A 21652-nucleotide genomic window follows, 5' to 3' on the forward strand; every position below is an offset into this window, starting at 1 on the left:
TTATTCCGTGGTGTCAAAGGAAAACTGGGGCTCATTTGGTGTAATTTTGGGATGTTTGTATCTCAGAAGGTTTTCATCATCATTCATCAGAGCAACTATATAGAACAATAAATGTTGAGTTTATAAAGGATTGACTAGTGTTGATATTTACCTAGCAATTGAGATTATTTCTCCTAGGGAGATTATAACATTGATGTTTCCAGAATGTGAAATATATGATCCTTTAATTAAGGGGAGTATTCAGAGGGAAAAAGGGATAACTCCTTCTACTTTCTCACAGTTACATAAGCCACTCTAGCAGAGTCCAAGCCTTTTAATTATGACTGAGAGATTTCTTTCTTGTTTGTTCAACCTGAAATGCTTAAATGGTACATGATTCTCAGAAGATATTTATGTCCTTGGAGATAAGGGAGTCTCCATTCCTGGAGATTTGCAAAGATGTGTAGCTGAGGTGCTGAGGCACTAGGTCTTGGCAGTGTGAGGTTAGTAGTTGGACTTGACCATCTTAAAGTTCATTTCAACCAGAACAATTCTATAATTCCACAATTCTATGCATAGCCAGTTTTTTTCTTAATTAGCTCGTTGTCTATTCAAGACTCTTAAGTTCCTGTCACAGAATCAAAGAATGTTAAGGGTCGGAAGGGATCTTGAAATATTATCTAGTCCAACCCCCCTGCAAGAGCAGGACCACCTAGGAAGAGTCACACAGGAATCATCCAGGTGAGTTTTGAATGTCTCCAGAGAAGGAAACTCCACAACCCATCTGGGCAGCCTGTTACAGTGCTCCTTCACCTGAGCAGTGAAGAAGTTTTTCCTTATGTCTTCTATTTATCATAGACCCAGGTTTGTCTTGGCTGAGCAGGACTCTCAACATTAACACTGCAGAGTACCACATGGCTCTGTGAAAGGCTCCCATCCAAGGCAGGGGACAGCAGGACTCATCAGATTTCTATAGGAGAATATACAGAAACTGTATGACCAGCACATTTGTATGCAATAATTACATGCATCTGTTCCAGCAGCATTTCAAAACAGAAACACTCCACAGAAGGCAAGAACAATCTTAGTGCCTGAGCAACAAGGCTGTGCAATAAGACCATTGCAGTCTGATGTCTCTCATGACTGTTTAGTTAAAACCAAGACTTTGGTAGCTCAGTCTGTTTTTCTTTGTCTGGGAAAGAAATGGAGAGGCTCATAGGATCTGTCAAGGTGCATTTGTCTCAATGAGTCCTTTTAATACTCATTAAAACTCACTCTGTTCTGTTCTTTGCCCTAAGGGCACTACATCCCTACTTTAGACTGCTGAGAAGGAGCAGTTTCCTTGGGCTCCAGCAGCTAGCTCAGATGATGTTATCACAAGAACATTAGTGATGACACACTGGAGAAACAATGGAATAACGTGTTCTTTTTTGAGCACAGAAGTTGAAACTCCCTAAGTCTGCCCACTCAGAACACTCTCTTAAGAAACAGCTACAAAGACCATGCTAGCATGGGTTTATTGCTAAATAATAACGACACTATTTTCCTTTCCAAGAAAGTCCATCAAGAGGAAAGCTTGTCTGTGTTTGCATATTCTCTGCTGACAGATCTTTTTTTCCTCTTACCACTCATTTCTTAGCATTATTTTGAAGATCTGGCAGTGCTGGGAGTTGGCCTGAGGATGATAGTTTTGAATTGCTTCTCAGATCATGATAAGTTATCAGGAGAGCTTTCTCTCAAGTCATCTTTTTCCATTTTTAAAACAATTTTGTTCACAAAATGAAGTGTCTTCCAGTGGTAATCACCACATCAGCATCTGCTCCTGTGTCAGAGCCTCCCATGTGATAAATTATGAAGCTGGGGGGATTTCTTTCATGGGGGTGTTGAGTGAAGTTGTTGAATTGAGTGAATTGTTTTGTTTTCCTCCTCGCCTGGCATTGAATCCCAAACGTTTATTTGGAGCATTTAAATACAATACCCTAGATTGAAATTCAGGACTTTATGCAGCATGGAAGTTGCTAGCTTTCTGAGACAACTCAGCTAGAGTCAACAAACAGACCATTAGGGCAGCACCCATGGTCTCTGAGACCACGTCCTCCTAGTGTCCCAAAATATGAGTCTTAAATCCAACACATTGCCACAGAAAAACCCCATAACAACCTCTGGTTGTACGTTTCCATAACTTCTTCCAACGCTCCAGCTAGATGACTTCATGCCTATTGTCAATAAAAAGTAACAGATCTAGAACCAAGGCTTAGAAAGGAGCATCACGATCACCTAGTTTGACTTCTTTTGTAATAACAACTCTGCAATTTCCATTTGAGTTATAACATCGTCACCTAAATTTACATATTTTTAGGGCTGGAGAAGCTACTGTAGCCTCACATGAAGTATTGCTGTCTTCATGGTTACAAATTTGACCATTTCTTCTCCCTAACATAACTTTGTCTAATTTCATCTTCTGATCATGTGACTTAGAGAGTGAAACAAATTTGCTGGCAAATTGCGAGATGACTCCTTCAGTAAAGGCATCTCTTAGCTTTTTCCTAGGTAAATGGCTGGATATCCTTAAACCCAGTACAGTACAAATAATTAATAAAAATAGCCCAAGTATTATTATTCTGTTTTGCCACTGTCTTGATTTGCCTGAGACTATATAAGTTCATGTACATTTTAGACAAAAATACAAAATAAAAGGTAAGTCCATATTAAGCAGAAATCTAAATAACCTAAACTCTCAAGAGTACTTTTCATTAGCATTTAAACTAACTGGAAATGAGGCCATTTATTTGCATCTCAGATTTCATTTATCAGGTCTGACTTTTAGACACTGCTAGTTCAGATTAAGGCCAATAATGACCATTGTGTTTAATGTTAAAAAGGACCAAAATTGATGGTCTGTCTGATTTCTAGAAACTACATAAGTATGCTTAAGCATGCAGCATTTTGTAGGAAATGATGGACATGATCATACCTGGATACATTTGACTCCCTAACCACACACTAGATTATAAATGCATTGGAAGTAATAAAAATTTTGTGTCTGTCTCTTAACCATCCTACCACTACACCCCAACTGAGATTCGAGCCCACTGGTGTTGATCTGCTCAGGACACAGGAATGGATTTGGACACATGTCTTTTAATACGCGTCATTAAATGGGAATGTTCTTGGTTGGTGTTTTGTTTATTTCTTTTGGAGACAAATAGGTCAAAGGATTCAGTTTAGGAAAAACAAGCCCATCCTGCAAAGTCAGTGAGCAAGTACTGGAGATTAATGCTTATGTTCTCCAAGTGCTGGAATTCATTTTGCAGAGTTTGTCACTTTTCTAATTGAAAAAGCTGTCTCTGCAACATTTAGCAACTAAAAATATAGAATGATGAAGCACAAGGAAGGGGAAAAAAATAAAAAGCCAAGCATTCAGCAGCAGACATCTGCCAACCTGAATTCTAGGCCTTACAGCAAGGACACTGAGAAATGGAGCAATGAGACATTCCTGTCAGCACACCTCCAGGAACAAAGTATCCTAGAGTGGGGCACACATTTCTTCAACAAAGAAAAAGAGGCAAAATCTTATAAACAATTGTTTGTAGGTCTGTGAATAAAGATTTGCTTAACAGCAATATTATTTCTGCATCCAAATGATAGGCAGCTGGATCCAACACTACAGATCTTAAATAAAGATGAGTTCAATCTCAAAAACTGAGTTCTAGCTCTGTGCCTCCTTCATCCTGCTCCGTCTCTTATTCTGTGTCAAAATTTATGGACAAATGAATCTGGAACTGGGTTCTTGATCCACCTCTGCAAAGCAAGAAAAATCAGGTTACAGACCTTCAAAAGTTACTCTGAAAAACAACTGAAGTCACAAAATGGAGCTAGACATTATTTTTTTCACTACAGGGTTTGGGGATAGGGAGGCAGGGGGATGTGTCTTGCATTTATTTATTTGGTTGGTTGTTTAGGGAGTTTTGGTGGCTTTCTTCCATTTACATGCAGAAAACGGATGTGTTGAATGAAAGCTTCAGAGCTAATGTTTCTCATTGAGAAAAAGTCTGCGTAAATGTTCACGTGGATGTGAACACAAGCTTCCCACACTCAGGGCTAAGGATCTGTCAGCTACTCTGAGCTTTTCTTTTTTAAGATCCATTACTGTTATGGCAAATTTGGAAATCTATCTGACACATTCTGATGTAAGATTGCCAAAACTTTCTGAAATTCAGTATTTTTTATGAAACAAAATTCTTATCTTCTGGTGAAGTTAGTAGCCAAGAAACAAGAAAGTTTCTCGTTTCCTTTGCAGAGAAAATTCAATAACTTAGCAATGAAAATTAAATTTAAAGAATCTTAACAGATCAGCTGCTGCCAAAAAGACTGCAGTGTATAATTGCCTCTGTCTGATCTGATGGTCCATTGTACCTTGAAAACACAATAAAAATACTTCCTGCATCCACAAATTTTAAATGCCACCCTAATTTTCACCACATAAAAGCTGGGGATTAATCTAAACTACTTGAGCTCTTCTTGTGGTGGGTGTAGGGAAAGACTGTCCAGAGAATCACACAGAGCATGTGGGACTGTTGTCCAAGATGAATAACACAATTAACCAGAAGATATTTCTCTGTTTTGTATAAAAGGAGTCAAGACATTTAGCAAACATTAAAACATCTACATTTTACATGACTAAACTGAGGCCACAGAAACCCTAGTCTTTGGATCTCAAATTGCTCTTAGCAGTTTTTGTAAACTGGCACTGTCTTTTGATGGGTTTCAAAGTGAGAAATGTAGCTGTGATGCTTCACCAGTATCAACACCAAAATGCCGATTGCTAAGAAGATCTTGGCAGCGTTTCTGTAAACAGACACTTGAATACATGGAGGAACAAAGGAAATTGAAGTCTAAAAGGAGCTAGGATTTATCTCTTGACATCAATGATCTAACAGGATAACCCCAAAATTTCCAGAAAAAAACTGAAAGTGATAAATAACAAACTCAGAGATCTCATACACAGAAAAAAAAAGCATCATTTCCTAGCTGTAGGTAGAAATTGGACCTGAGGACAATCCCACAGAAAAGTATTGTATTTGAAACACACTGATATAATCATGCTGCTCAGCCAAAGGGTTGGGTGCTGCAATGCCGGGCACACTTCAGAAACAATTCAGCTGCAGGAATTTAGGAAAATGCATTACCCCCATAAGGCTTAATTGAATATTTGCTTCTTTGTCAGTGACAGCCACTGAGTTCAGTAACTTAGATGGTCTCCTCTTTCGTCTCTGCCCTCGTCCTATGCAATTTCACCCAAAGACATCTCTAAAGCCATATCACACACAAAACCCAGTCCCTGCAAAGTTGTCCAAGAGGATTTAGAGGCAGAGAAGCTCATTATTAATCTCAAGGATATAAAAGCACTACAATAGAAAAGCCCTTTGATATCTCAGCTGACTTCGAATAGACTCCTTAGCTTAAATCAAATGATGCCTCTTCTCATTACTGTAAATAATAAGGACTCTTTTCTCCTTGAATATCTGAATTTTGACCTAGATGCTCAAACATATCTGAAAAACACAAGAATGCTCAAAGTTCTCTCTTCCATTACCACTTTTCCTCTCTTGTCTGGTGCTACCAGGAACCTGGCTCTACTTTATGTGCCTCTAACCTGACCCAATACACTATCTTGTGTATACACTCCCTTCCCCTCAGCTCTTAGAATCATGGAACCATTTCGGTTGGAAAAGACCTTTAAACCAGTCTAACTACACAGTGATTAACTCTGTGTTTACTTTAACAGCCTTAAAGAGATAATTTCCTGAAGTATGTGTCAGCCACTGCTCATTATCTGCTGATAAGAAAAACTGGGAATGGTTGAAGAAAAGGAGACCATAATGAAAAAGAAGAGTAGGAAAAAAGTCAGCACGGAAATCTGCATGCCTGGGACTTTGGTCACAAAAATAATATTTTCTCTACATCTTCCCTGTCATTACTAATGTTTTTTAATTCTTTACTTACTCCCACTGCTATGCTCACTAAAATTAGGGAGTAGCAGAAAATGACATGCAAAATGAGCAACTCACGCCTCACAAACCAATCTGATAGGTAGATTGGCAAGGGCAGGATCTGCACAGGGCTGGATCCGTGGTCCCGTGTGCCTGCACTCACTACTGCTCTCAGCATGAGTTCCCAGCTGCAAGAAAAAGCCAATGCTGATGCCGAACCTAGGCTTGCTCTGAGGTTTTGCCTGAAGCAGAATTGCTTGGCTCAGCACTCGCCCCTGTGATCTACAGCCAACACCATCACTTGCCTGAGGATCCAGGCTGGAAAAGAGCGTAGGAGTTGTCACACTGGATCAATCTAGCAGTCCAGTAAGCCAGCCCTTAGTTTCTGAAAACAAGTTGTTAACAGGCACTTTGAAGGAACTGCAATAGGTTGTGGTGGAGATGTATTGTTTCCTGGTTACCAAGGCTTGTGTCTTGCAGAGTGGAAGCTCAGCTTACTGACTGAGAGAGAAAGTCTCCCAAATCCTCATTCAGGCTGGCTTGGACTGCATGGGTGCTTTGAATCCACAGAGTTTGTGTCCGAAATGAGAGCAGCCCCACCACCCTTTTTTGCTCCTCTCATTACAGGAAAGACACTGAGAAGCTGTAGCATGTCCAGAGCCCAGCACTGGAGCTGGTAAAGGGCCTGAAGCACAAGTCTGATGGGGAGCATCTAAGGGCCCTGAGGCTGTTCAATCTGGAGAAGAGAAGGCTGAGGGGAAAAATGATCACTCTCAGTAACTACCTGAAAGAGGTCACAGTGAAATGAGGGTCAGAAATGGCTTTTCCAACCAAAAAGATTCTGTGATTCTATGATTCAATCCAGCTGCAAATGTACCCACCACACATGTAAATCTCAGACTTCTAGGTAGAGGAAATATGTCATTGTCCACAATGACACATTGTTGTCATTCTTGGGTTCAGTTTATTTTTATGACTATTTGTGGCTGTGGACTACACATTGGTGGTGAGCCCTGGTGTATGCTGTAAGTCTTTGCAAGCTACTGGCAGCAATGATAGCTGGAATTTCATGGGTTAATCATATGCTAGGTACAACAAACCTTTTACATGCATTAGAAAATATGCTATCTTCACATTGAATCACCTTTCCCTTGTTCTCCTGACTACAGAAAAACAATTAATTCTAAGCTCCTAAAAAAAATCACAATAAAAATAAAAGATCCCAAGCTTTCTCAAACCTCATAGAAGACACAAGCCCCAGTTTACTTCACATTTGGAGATAAAAGTTAAGGGAAAGGAGTCTTTTCTCCTGTCTAGCGTATTTAATTCACAGTGAAGATGCCACTGCAAAATTTGTTTGTCTTATTTTTCAGCGCGGATGTCAGATTAATCTCCTAAAGATCATGTGGCATCCTAGCAAGGCAAATGTCTCTGCTGTTTCTGGAAATCAATGACACTGCCATTAAAATATGTAATAGAAAACAATATTAAGAAGCCTGCAGACTTGACAGCCCTGCCAATGCCGTACAGAGCCCCAAAAGCTAACAATGGCCACAGCTTTGAAATACTGCTGATTCCTCCATTTCCCATTTCCTCCCGTCCCAGTGGTGTCATTTGGAAATACATTACAGCTGAAAGACTTTGGGATGTTTTAATTACATGTGACTAAAACTTGCTGTTGTTAGAATTAGTGCGCCTATGTTTACGATTTATAGGTCTCCATTTTGACACTAGTGAGGCCATAAATAACATGAAATGGGCCCTTTAGTATTAGAAAATTCAGCGCTCCTCTCTAAGCCTTGACACATACACACACACTCTGAAACTCTCATACGGTTTGTGGCGAGCATGGTATGAAATACAATGCGACAGCAAGGGGTGGGAGATAGGAGCATGGTCATAAATAATCTGTCCTGCACAGTATGAACATTGAACCTTCAGGCAAGGACATCCCGGTGTTTCACTGGGGTTGGAGGACTTGCTGCACTGTGGGTCGATGGAGATCCTTAATAGGTGATTATTCCTGTACTGAATGGACTCTACTTGTACCTCCATATCACAGAAGGGTATTACAAGGACCTCTTATTTCAAACATGCTGATGTTGACAGTATATGGAAATATATATTATAATACATACAGATAATAAAAGTATATGTTGGACAAGGAAGCATGGATGTGGTATGGGGTCAGACAAGGTAATAGAGAACTGTTTGCTGGGTTCTCTTCTGACTTGCATCCCACTGGCAAAAGGGCTTTGGGGGGAGAAAAAAAGACGAAAAATAAAAGAAAAAAACAAGACATTGCAGAAGTCTGGAGAGAATTTCAAGTTATGGGTCATCTTCAGTGATGGAGTATCCATGTCACTCCCAATTTCAGCTGATCTACAGGGGCAGGATGGGGAAAAAAAAACATTACCTAGCACAGGACAGAGACACGTGAGCTGTCTCAGGCATGGTTTTTATCGCTGCAAACAGGTGGTCTGGGATTACTGTCAGGAAAATGCTTTCAGGTCTTTCCATTACAGGCACTTGAGAAGGGCAAAGTTGTGATATGAAAAGAGTACCACTGGGAAAGTACACCTTCAAAAATGATTATGTGAATTTTGCCTCTTTTATGCTTTTAAGGGACACGATAAACAGCATATATTCTGACTCTCACTGTTCTCTCATTTGTTACCTAAGTAATTTCTGCATGTAGAAGCCTTTATGTAGTTCCTGAGAAACTCACTTTAACAATTTGGTGTCTAGAATTCAAACTTTAAATGGACATTTTTTATCTTGGCACACAGCTTTTTCCCGGGCTATTCTTTCTGTTCACCAATAAGCATGAGTTTGAGAATAAGGTATGAGAACCTGAGTAATTAATCTAGCATTTTATTTTGCTGTTTGCAAGATTTTCTATTATTTTCTAGAATAGTTGGCACATTTAGTCATTATTTTCAAAGGGCACTTCCATTAAAACAACAATGAAATAAAGACAAAAAGACACTCATTAATGTTCCTCTTGCAAAAAGGAACAATAATTTAGCTAGTAGGGCTGAATAAGTGTCTGAAATAGAACTGATTTTGACATAAATTAGTCTCAGAGCAGCCAAAAATTTGAGTCACGGGGTTAATTCAGACGGGGATGTCCAAGGAAATGCTGTGTCTTCTTGTACAGCTTTTGTAGAAAATATGGACTTTTCAGGATTTTATCCAAAAATGTTGCAGCCAAAAAAAGCAAGGTCTAACAGAGTTTTGCTTTGTCCTGTTCCCATTCACTTGGAAATGCCAGGATATCTGATTCACATATATCTTCCCTATTCCTCTTTGCTCCCTTCACAGTGAAACCTCTACTGGGACAATCTCTGGCCATACTGCAGTGTGAAATAGTAGATGACAGAGGAAAATATGAGTAAAGGGAAACAGAAAGCATGTTCTAGTCTCAATGCTTCTGGGATTCTGCATATTGTTTGGAAGGAAAATACTTTTTTTTTTCTGCAGAAAGCAAGCATCCTAATGCAAATAATCACTGACAACAACAACAAAAAAGGTTTCATAGACCTCGCATATCTGTTTGAATCCTATTTGTAGCACTCAATACCTAACACTATACATTCATTACAATGAGCTTGTTGTAAATCCTGCCATGTAATGTTCATAGAATAAAAAAATCACAGAATAGTGTAGGTTGGAAAGGACCTTTAAAGGTCACCTGATACAACCTTACTGCCATAAGCATAGACATCTTCAACCAGATCAGATTGCTCAGAGCTCTGTCCAACCTGACCTGGAATACTTCCAAGGATGGGGCATTGACCTCCTCTCTGGGCAGCCTATGCCAGGGCCTCACCACCCTCAGCCTAAAACATTTCTTCTGCATATCTAGTCTGAGTCTCCCTTCTTTTAGTTTAAAACCATTCCCCCTTGTCCTGTGTCTATAGGCCCTGCTAAAAACGCTGTCTCCAGCTTTCTTATAAGTCCCCTTTTGAGTATTGAAGACCACAATAAGACTCATCAGTCTTCTCTTCTCCAGGATGAACAATTCCAGCTCCCTCAGCCTTTTCTCACAGGAGATGTATTCCAGCCCTCTGATAATTTCTGTGGCCTCCTCTGGACCCATTCCAACAGGTCAGCACTCCAGAGCTGGAGGCAGCACTGCAAAGGGGTCTCACCAGAGCAGAGTAGAAGGGGAGGATCACTAATACCCCCAAAGTCTGTGAACAGGGCTGCTCACAAACAATATTGAGGCTGGAGGTTGCCCCAGACAAGGTACAGGACCCTGCACTTGGTCTTGTTGAACCTCATGAGTTTCAAGTGGGTCCACTTCTCAAGCTTGTCCACATATCTCTGTGTGACACCTCATCCCTCAAGTGAGTCAACTGCACCACTCACCTTGGTATCATCTGCAAGTTTTACTAATCCTTGGAAATATTGACTATGATGTCCCATTGTTTTTTGGTTGTCTCCAGTCACACTTTCTTTTTGATACTCTTCTGTGCAACACTCCTATTATCATGATATGAAACTCTGTCCAGAAAACACCTTTGAGTCTATCTATGTGCCTGTCTGCCTGCTTGCTTATCTACATAAGCAGTTTTGTCATCTACAATCCATTCCTACTTGTAGCTTGTACCAGCTGTATTTATTTAAGATTTTCTTTTATAAACTCCTTAGTAAAAAACCCACAGTGGTGTCAAAGAGGAGTTTTGCACTGTAAAAATGATCCCTGGTGAGATTATAATTTATATTTTTAAACTGAAATCCATGGTCTGAGTCATAAATTTTTTTACTGTGGAAATCTATGCAGCTTTCATGGTCACAGTTGCTTTTTTTCACTTCACTTTTTCCTTCCTTTTTAGTCTCAAAATACTGTATTTTTTAAAAAAATAGAAATAAAATAGCAAGAATAACACAGAAATGTTCAAAGGTATGTTTACATCTAAAGGTAATAGGTTACTGAGTTTGTTAAACTACAAGCAAAGGGAAGAGAAAACATAAACCAAAAGTTGTCTGGGAGAAACTTGACAAGGTCACTGGAAACGAGGACTGAGTTTCCGATGCAGCCACATACGCCTTGTGTTACCTGAGATAATTCACTTAGCTGCTGGTCAAGGAAGCAGTCAAATAAGTTTTAGATACATGCTCTGGATCCACAGGCTCTCACAGAACTCAAATAAGTATTCACCCACTTCCTGAGATATAAGCTGTTTCCTGAATGAGGAAGTATCTTAGCTCCTTATCTCACCCAGGAATGTATTAACATTGTTTCCTCTTGTCCTTTATTTATCTTGTCTGCATTGCAAAATGTCCAGCAAAGATCATTTCTTAGATGCATCTACACATCACCCAAAATACTGGGACCTGTAATTTCAGCAATATTTTCAAGGTAATTAAACACTTATTGAAGAGGCATGAAAAAGCTAAGAATTTGAGGAGATGTGAAAAATACGATGTTGGCATGTGCAGAGGGAGATTCTTGATGAAACAGGAACAGCAATTTGGGGAACACACAAGAAGCCAAAGCAGTGTTGGACGAGGGCAGAGTGCAAGGAGAAAGAAAGGAAAGAAAGCAAGCAAACAAGAAAGTAAGAAAGAAGTGGGATTGTGGAGTCAGAATGAAGAAATGTACAAACACCCTTGTAAAACGTGACAGTGGGAGGGTTGAACAGTATTATTCATTTAAGGTGAAAACAATAGGCTCTGTAGTGGATTTTATTCTATGAAAAAGAAAAAAGTTTACTGCACTTGTTAGGACAAGGCAGCCATTAAGGTTTCAGTTCATCAAAACCAGCTTTTAGCCATGTCTTCCATGCTGCTTCCCAACCTCTTTTCTAACATGGCCTCTGTCTCCATACTTTTCTCTCCACCTCCATTCCACCACAAAAAATATTCTATGGATTTGTGCTAGAGCCTCAGAGGTCAATTTTGACTCAGCTGTAGACACCAGCTTTGCAAGAGCCACCACTGAACTAGTGTCCTAGAGAAAACCCCAACAATAACACAGGAAGGTACCTGTGGGCATGAGAAGGCCATGATCCAGAGGGAGTAACAGGCAAACATATAGTCCAGCTGACTTTATAAACAGTTTTTTACATTATTAGAGATGTTGGACTTAGTAAAAATTTCCAGCTTCTAGGCAATAATAGTATCATCCCATGAGAAAGGATCAAAACTTGAACAAGGTCTCAAGATGGACTTTACTGCTGTCAAGGTCACATGAAAGACACTATTCAAGGCTATGAAAGGTTTCTAAATTTAAAACAGACCCACTTACCATGGTAGGCAATTGAAATTGTTTATCCACTTTGAACAGATAGAGTTACCTAATCCTTCTATGATTAGAGGCTTGTGAAGTTAAGCTAATTCTGTTTCTGCAGGCGCTGCTGCCTTTGATGGAAGCAGCTCATCCCGAGTACTGGTCTGCTGATGAGATGGCAAAACAAATAGTTCTGTCCTTTTGAGCTAAGGAAAAAAATTTACTATTGATTTAGGCTTAAGGGTGGTAAGTGCTTTCTTTACAATTCTCATAATGGCTAGAGGGCTATTATTTTGAGCATTATCCTCATACCTTGCTGTGGAAGACTGTTGCAATTTGGTGTCTTGCAGGAATTTACCAAGGGGAACCCTGGGTCTCTCTAGTTTTTGGTTTTCCAGACAAGAAAAGACGGTTGAGTATATGAAACAGTCTCTCTTCTGGCACAGAGTTTAATAGGCTTGACAGCTTACAGGTATTGATTATTTTGGGAGGAAGGTCAAGAGAACAGAAGTACCTTGTTGTTTTTCTATCTACAACCGAAGAATGGTTTATCACGGAAGACCGTGCAACTATTGTCTAAACTTCCCTTTAAAGCCAGCAGCCTCGCTGAGATTTCAGGCTGATTACAAAGAGCTAACAGCCATTTTCCAAAGCAGTGAGCAAGTTGAAAAGGACAGAGGTAGTGAGCCTGGTGAGGCCCTGCAGGTTGGCAAGGCTTGTACAATAGTGCCACGGTGAGCAGAACTGGAAGCAGGATCAGAAATGCAGACAGGGGAGGTGGAAAGGCAGCAGAGGAATTACTACAATTGTGCAGCATGCTTTGAAGATCAGCCTGGTAAAGATCAGGTCTTGAAAATGGTCCTTTCACTCACATAGACCCCTTCCACTTCACAAAAATGAAGAATACTTGAGCAAGTAATGAATCTCCATCTCTTGAGGCCATTTAAGGGGCGTAAAGATTTGTTGTTTTTTTCTGTGTCAATCTTCTGCACAACTGGAACAAAATCATATAATTTGCCCTTTATAGGTGAGTGTGAAATAAAATACTCTCCTTACAGCCATTAGTTAAATTAATTGAGTAGAAGATATAGGGAAATCCTCTATAGAGAAAATTAGCTCTATACAATATGGCAACTCCCGAGAACAGATCTGAAAACCAGAAGCAGAGCACATAAAAAAACTTTTTTTCTTTTTCTCAAAAAAAATCTACTTTTCTATTTAAAAAAGAAAAATCCTGGATGTAGTCTTGAGAAAAAAAAAAAAATCACTTACTTGAGCAGTTTCCAAGAAAATCCAAAAAGAAAATTAGCTCAGGTTGATGTTTCAAAACAAAATGGTGTTTTCTTTTAAAATGTGGGCATTTTTTACTGAAAGGAAGAAATGACAGTTGAGGTTGTACTGTAACAGAATATTTCATCTTGTTTTGAAATAATCACTCAAAACAATTTTTTTCCTTTTGAATTTCTCACCAGCAAAGTTTTGTGTGTGCATGTATGTAAAGCTGACATCCTCTTGCCAAAAATTAGGTTTGACAAAACTGTATTTTTTGGCAGAAACTCATTCCTCCTGAAACTTCAATAAGCCTCAACTTTAAGAGCATGATATGTTTCAAGGGAAGAGAGGGTAGAAAATCAAGAGATTCTGGGCTAGACATTGGCAGAGCAGAGGTGCTGGGTCAGCTGGAGAGCAAAGTAAAAAACAAAATCCATCTTCAGAAAGTCAGCACTGAAAAGAGCTGTTGATGAATAGTGCATCAGCAAGTATCTTCAGCTATGAACCTTGGTCATGTGTGAATGTCGGGGTGTGGGAGGGTTGTGAATGAGGGATTGTTCATGAAGGCACAATAAATTAATGCTGTTGATGAATTTTTGCCATGGAGCACATACAGGCACATACAGATTATAACAAAACTTTGTCACAAAAGGCTGTTATTCCTTTCTCCCCGCCCAGACACAAGTGCTTTCCCACCTACTAAGACAAATAGCATGGTAAGAAAACACTGTCCTTTGTCTAGAGAGTGGCAAGTGCTGCCCACAGGCTGCTCTGGCCAGTGACTTCCACCTACTCTGAAAAGAGACTGCTGTAGCTGCATTATCAGGCAGACAGGCTATAATTTGTGCAACAGGGTTCACCTTAAAATCCAACAGAAAATCAAACAAAAACCTCCTGTTCATTACACTGGGCTCCAAATCAGCCATCAGGCCATGACCAATGCTTGCTGAAGTGACTGCACTAGTCAATGATTTAATGGCTAGAGGAGACACTTTAGCATTACCTCCACCAAACAAGAGGTGCTCATGCCACTCACTCCTAGGTATCAACCTTTGACGTCCCAGAGAATCTTCTGGGGCAATTTACCACTATTTCCTACTTATGAAACTTATCTTGGGATGTAGGGGGCTTAATTTTACAGGTCTCAAATGTAAAAGTCACCCTGGCCACTTACCTTGTTGTTGGAAGCACTCCAAAGGACAATCACCTCTAATCTTAAATCTGGTGATTCAGAGCTTCTCTTTCGCCATCGACTATGGATCAAAATGAACCAAAAATGGAGACATCTACTTTGTAGGCTTCTAAAGTAAGCAATACAAATTCTCTTTGGTTTCCTCAGTGTGTTACCTGAAGTAGCTTAAGAAAATAATATAAATATCCCGCTATAATAAAAATGTGTGGACCAAACAGGGAGAAAGTCTGTCCATAAAATCCAGGTAGAGGGGTTATGTGGCATTTTACAACACAATGGGCAAAGGAGAGTTTGAAGAAGATTGTATGAGGGTCAGATATTATTCAGTGGTCTTCAAGGAGTCTCCCTCTGCTTCTCATCTGCTGCAAGCAGCATCTTCCTCTTATCCAGTGTGACTAACTTGCTCTCAAAATAAAGTCAATAAAGGACTTGAACAGGCTTTTCAGTTTTAGTTTCCTGCCAGCTCAGTGCACAGGCAGTGTGAGATTGCATCAGCCTGAAGTACCTTGCAGATATATCCCATGCAAAGACAGAGGTACTTGTAGAAAAATCTTGATTACCTACTCTCTTGTTCTCGTCAAACCATGCAATACCATCCCATTGGCACTTGTCCATTGGAACATGGCCTGCTTCCAGGAATAAGAACAGAGCACAGAGCTACAAGTGTCATAGTTAGTGTCCTAAAGTACAACAGAAATAGAGTTTTCCTATTGATTCATTAAATGTTAGTGCACTTCTTACACAAATATACACAGAAAAACCCATCCAGAGGCATTATCACACCCAGACAAAGCATTTCCTATCACCCTCTTATTTTTCTAAAGCCTTTCATTATCTTCAATATACAAGAGGCTCTATTTTCCTTTGCCAAATGTGGGACCTTAATCACAGAATGGAACCCACTTTTCTGTTGGTACAAGAACACTCTTCCAATATGTGAACAAGTTTAAGCTTCAAAACAGGATATTGCAGATATAAGCTCCAACTTGTATGTGATTTTCAAGTGTGACTTGCATCCAGAAATTCTTGAATGGACAGGGCTTGCTATAGGCTAATCAGATTTACAAATCTGACCAACTTTACTTTGGGAAAGTAAATTTTCACCTACCTCTTTCCTAACTATATTTTTGACAATTAAGCTATAAAATTATATTATATTATATTACTAAGACATTTCTTTCCAATAGCAAAATATCCAGCTGTATATTCATCAGGAATGATTGTGGTGGTTTAGCCCTGGGTGGGTGCCAGATGCCCACCAAGTTTTCTATCACTTCCTCTCCTAAACTGGACAGGAGAGAGAAAAATATAATGAGAGGTTTCATGAGTCAAGATAAGGCCAGGGAGATCATTCAGCAATCACTATCATGGGCAAAACAGACTCAACTTATGGAGAAATGGTTTGATTTATTAATGAACAATCAAAATGATCAGGGATATGAGAAATAAAACCAAATATTAAAACACCTCTCCCCATCCCTCCCTCTGCCCAGGATTCTCCTTCCTTCCGGGGGTTACAGTCAGTTCATTACAGATGGACTTTGCTGCTGCTGCTTCTCAGGGGGAGGCCTCCTCACACTTCCCACTGCTACACTGTGGGGTTCCTCACCAACTGCTCCAGCATGGGTCCTTCCCATCTGCTTCTGGCAGATCTTTGTTTAAAGATGCCATCCCTGTAGCTCCCTCACTTCCAAAACCTGGCCCAGGCAAAAAATAGCTTACAAAAACATTACATCTACATGGTACAGAGAGCACTTTTCATTACTACAATACTTCCTCTTGACAATACATGGCTTGTTTCTACTGTCGATGGCTGACAAGCCACATCTACACAGAGTCTTAATGCATGGTAAAGGCAGGGATGGGGTTTGCCTATGATGTTCAACTCATGGCTCAGTTCCTTATTCACAGGAGACAATAACATTGGATCCACAGGAAACTGATAGTGAGACACTTCCCAGAGCAGAGCTGCAACTTATCTGTAGTAAGACTTTCATGTATTTGTAGAAAGTAGCTTATGAAGTACATACTCACAAGACAGACTTAAACAATGAAGCAATTCTCAACATGTGACTTCTAGGGTATACAAGAACTACATCAAACTCATTAACAGTTACAAATATTTAAAAGATGTGTGTCCAGAGGATGGGGCAATACTTTTTTCTGTTTTCTCCAGTGACAGGAGTAGGGATGACAGGCATAAGCTGGAACACAAAAAGTTCCACTTAAACATAAGGAAAACTACTTTACTGTAAGAGTGATAGAGCCCCACAGGATATCCAGAGAGATATCCTGAAAACCTCTCTGGAGGTTTTCAAAACCTGCCTGGATGTGTTCCTGTATGACTTGATCCAGGTGCTCCTGCTTTAACATGGACTAGGTAATCTCTGAAAGTGCCTTCCAAGCCCCATAATTCTATCCTGATTCTATGAGGCAGTAAAAGAGAAGCTAACCAAGAAAATCTGTAGTCAGATGCTTAACTTTGTAAGGTAGCAGTCCATATCTTCATTGAAAAAATATGTAAAGTGAAAAAAGCTGACAATCACTAGCAACTGATTCAAGAATGACTATTTACTTTCGTCAGACACAAGGAGCTATTCCACAAGATGGGGACCACTGTGTCATTACGAACTACATAGGATTCTTGTTCATGCTCACAGGCATACATGTACGTAGGCATACATGTACAACAATGCAGTAACAGTGAATTAGATACACTGTGGATTGGTGGATGTCCCAGGAAAAATTGATTGCTCTAGATGGTGCACCAGCATATATGCACTTCAGAAAGTGTTTCATTGGTTGTTTTGTGCCAAAGAGTTCAGCTGCACAAACCTTCCTCAGCACAAAACATGGATTCACCTGAACAGGGTTTTCAGGTTGGGGCTCTTCTGGTTTACATCCTGATGGTGTTCTGCTTCTCCATACATTACATTGCTATGGAGAAAAGCTGAATTCTGAATTCAGCTGATAAAGGAAGGCTGAGATTTGGGTCACAATACTAAGTGTGGTTGGAAGAGTGACTCTATGGTTTTTTATTTCCAGGAACGTGGTTCATGGTCAAGCTTTGAAAAGAGCTCAGAGCAGTCTATACAGAGAGCTGGTAGGGGTTGTTTCTTGGGTCCACGGGTTTGTGAGTAATGGAACAAGGTGTTACATGATAGGTGTTTAAATTCTGTTCTGCTGATGTCAGAATGCTTTGTTACTGTTTTTGAAGACTGCTAAAGCACTTGCTGTGCCAGTTAGGATGTTACTGTTCTGTTGCTGTAAGTGATGTCTTCTGCTGGTCTTCTTGTATAAAACTGTATCTCAGCCAAGAATCATAACAATGTGTAAGTAACAAGAGAGAAAACCACACTGGAACTATATAAACACCTATTTTAAAATTATATTGTTAAAACAACAAAAATATAGGACCAAATTCAGTTCTAGCTGTGTGTGCATATCTCTACTGATATCAATGAAACTGAGGCAGTTAACATCAGCAGAGCATGTGATCCATAACTGTAAGCTCTGGTCACACCAGAACAGTTCCAGGAGGTGTATGTTTTGCTTGGTATAAGAATATATGGTGTCTAATTACGCATTCAAATCCAAAACATGAGATTGTGATATCCATGACATGTAAGTTTGCAAAGCAACCCCAGAGTATTCAAATAAATAATTTTTTAAAAATGGACATTATCCAACCAACTACTCAAAAACAACCCAACAGATTAGTTCACAAAGATTGCATTTCTTTGTCACTTTCTTGACCTTTAAAGTCAAGTCTAATTCCAATTAGTTCAGTTACAAAGTCCATAACTCTTGTAGGTACTGCAGTGTGCAACACATTATCATTTTACAATGTTCTCCCTGATTTGCAGCACAAAACATGCACTCCTTATGGGAATTTGTTGGCAGGCATTTAGGGCAGCTGGAAGTGATCATGAAGTGCAATTACTGTCTGTGCATATCCACATCTGGAAAACAGTTCTTTTCAGATTTTAAAATAGCCCTAATGAAGAATGGAACCTTGTACTTGAATAGATGGAAAGGGTGAAGGGGTCTCAACGCCAAATTTGTTAGAGAGCTAGAATGCAAAGAACACACTGTATAGAAATAGAAAATAATTAATGGAAAATTAACTATTGTCAGAAATGTTTTTCAATCATTCTTCATGGAGAAAGATTGGGCAGAGTTGAAGGGAAGTTGTCCATTAAATAAAATATTTAACATTTGCCATTAAAGACTTAACAGTGATGATACTGACTGAGTGAAATACATTAGGTGATATTGTCTTTAACGTATAATCTCATCAGGTCTTCTGGTCAGGAACACATTAGTTGGTGTGAGATATGCTAAGAGGTTTACTGAGAAAGGTCTAGTGGCAACCCAAAAAATATCACTTAGAGATTGCAGCAACAGGTTCCTTGTGATGGGAGCTGCTACATGGCATGCTAGGTCCAGCCCTTTCATGACCTCAGAGAATCTCCTGTGCATACACTCAAATACACAGTATTTCTTACAACATGTCTGTGATCCTGGCCAGGCTGGACACATTTCCAGTTACTGAAGAGCTGACGATGGTCAACTCATAACATTGTGCAGATATCTGTAAATCAATGGGCACAGGAACCCTCATCTGGAAACATCCCCAACTCAGCCTCACTGGGCTCAATTATTCTCACAGCATTCATGTCCCTCAACTTAAGCTCAAAGTAGTGGATGCTACTGCTCCTCAGCACCTCTGAAAATGGGAAAATTAAACTATGCAGAGCAGAACACATAGATATTAGGAAGTATTTCACATTTAAACATATGCCGAAATCTCTTTAAAATTTCTCTAATTTTTAATCTTAGTTCAATCTTTTAATCTTAGTTTAATCTTAATTTTTAACCTTAGACAAGCAACCCCTTTTTTCTCCTTTACACAATCGTTACTCAGGTTTCAATCCTCCCCACATACACTTTGGGATGAGACATGAAACTACAACTCTACTCGCAGCTATTATGGATCTCAGAGCAGTGCGCGCTTCCCTCAGCCTCGCACGTGGGAAATCATCCTGCCAGATGATATCTGTCATAGATTTTCCCTGCATTCCTTCCTCCCCATATCTAGTTATTGATGCTGCTAAATAGCTTCTGCTTTCTGCCCTGAAGGTAAGGCATATCATTTTGTCCGAGCCTAATAAACTGAATGTGCAATTTGCAAAATTCATTTTGACTACTTCCAGTTGAAACAATCTTTAATGAATGCATGTGGGCACTTCGGGCTCCCTTCTTTTTTCTCAGATGACTTGTCTAAATCACTGAGCTTCACTCATATCAAAAGGATCATGTCCTATGTAAGCATTTTTACACGTAGAATATTAATATTAATAGACAAAAGCTAAACTATTCAAGGAGTTAACAGACCTCTGTCAATATAAAATATCACAATGACAAATGTTTTGCAGCCATGCTAAGAGGTTTCCTTTTTGTTTTTCTTTCCCTGAGGGAGGAAAACTGAAACAACAAAAGCTTTGAGATTGAGGGGGAGCGGGGAATGGAAAAAGAAAAAAAAAAAGGGGAAAAAAAATCTAGCACAACTAGAATGGCTCAGGTGGGAATAATGAATTCTTTCTGTCTTGAACTAACCCTGCTACCCAGACAGGAGCAGGTCAGCATGCAGGATGCTCTGTTAGATGTGTTACTATATAAGCACATGCCATGGCTGACATGCTGCCCAGAGCAAGGACTACCCCCAGGCAACCTCCAGCCAACTTTCCTGCACAGTGGGACAAAAAGGAAAAGCATAAGCTTTTTCTCCATCAGGTTGTGAATTTATTCATCACCCCTAGCCCACGGGCTTTTCTCACCTCAGTGCTCCCAAAACATGAGCAGGACCTCGCCTGTGAGGCAGAGCTTTGGCAGCACTGGGCAGTGAGTGTTTCTGCCAGAATGGCTCTCTCAGATACTCTTCACGTGGCCAGATTTCATCAGAACAAAGCCAATGTTAATGCAAGGCTAGATCCCTCTAATGATGTTTTATTATGAGTAAATATTGAGCTAAGCACAGCCATATTAAGTGGATTTTTTATTATTTGGGAAGGGACCCTTGGGAGAATCCGTCCGTACGTTACAATCACAGTGAGCATGGGGTTTCACCCAGTAATTCCTGTGAAAGTCATTAATTTCTGGTAGAAGCTGGAGGATCCCAGGAAACACTTTGAGGACTTTGCTTACAATGCTCCTGAAGTTATCTAGTGTCCCAGGAATCTCTACCTGAAAATGACCCAGCTAGGTTCCCTGGGAATTGCATGCACAGGGCATCCTCACCCTCTCCATCAGCTTTAGGGGAGTCAGGAGAAAGAGTAACTAAAATCTCCATTCATAGTCTGCTCGTTGTGGGGAAAGTTGGCTCTCAGGTACATTTCAGGCAAAGGACTATGATTATTATTGATAGGTTTTATCACAGCAAGGCCTAGTGTTAGTCAATAGCATCTTCCTTGTAGGACCCATGACATAAAAACCAGGAAGTGGTAATCAAAGTATTACTGACAATATTTTCATGCATTTCTTTTCTCTGGAAGTAGATTTACGTTAGAAAATTGGTGATTTAGTGAAATCTAATTTGTAAGTAGCTTCTTTTCAACAGAGATGGGGTTTTTTAATACACTAGAAACACTACTATAAAAAAAAAAATCAAACATTTTTTACTGAAGAAGAATTGTGATGAATTATCCCCAAGTTTGCCTGCTGTGTCTGCAGTCCTATTCTCACCTGGGAGGTGGATTCACCAGCAACACTACATCTCCCCTAACACTTTACTGTCTGAGATTTCCCACATGTTCAACTTCACCTCATCAAGAAGACAAACCGTGATGCATTGTGGAAGGTTCAACAGTAAACTCCAATTTCCCCGTGGCACAATATCCAAAGTATTTTGTGGACTACATTCATCTAAAATGAGATGTTAGTTGGAAAATCATAATAAAACTGAAATCCGGCCTCTGC

The sequence above is a fragment of the Colius striatus genome, chromosome Z (assembly GCF_028858725.1).
Source record: "Colius striatus isolate bColStr4 chromosome Z, bColStr4.1.hap1, whole genome shotgun sequence".
NCBI classification, from domain to species: domain Eukaryota; kingdom Metazoa; phylum Chordata; class Aves; order Coliiformes; family Coliidae; genus Colius; species Colius striatus.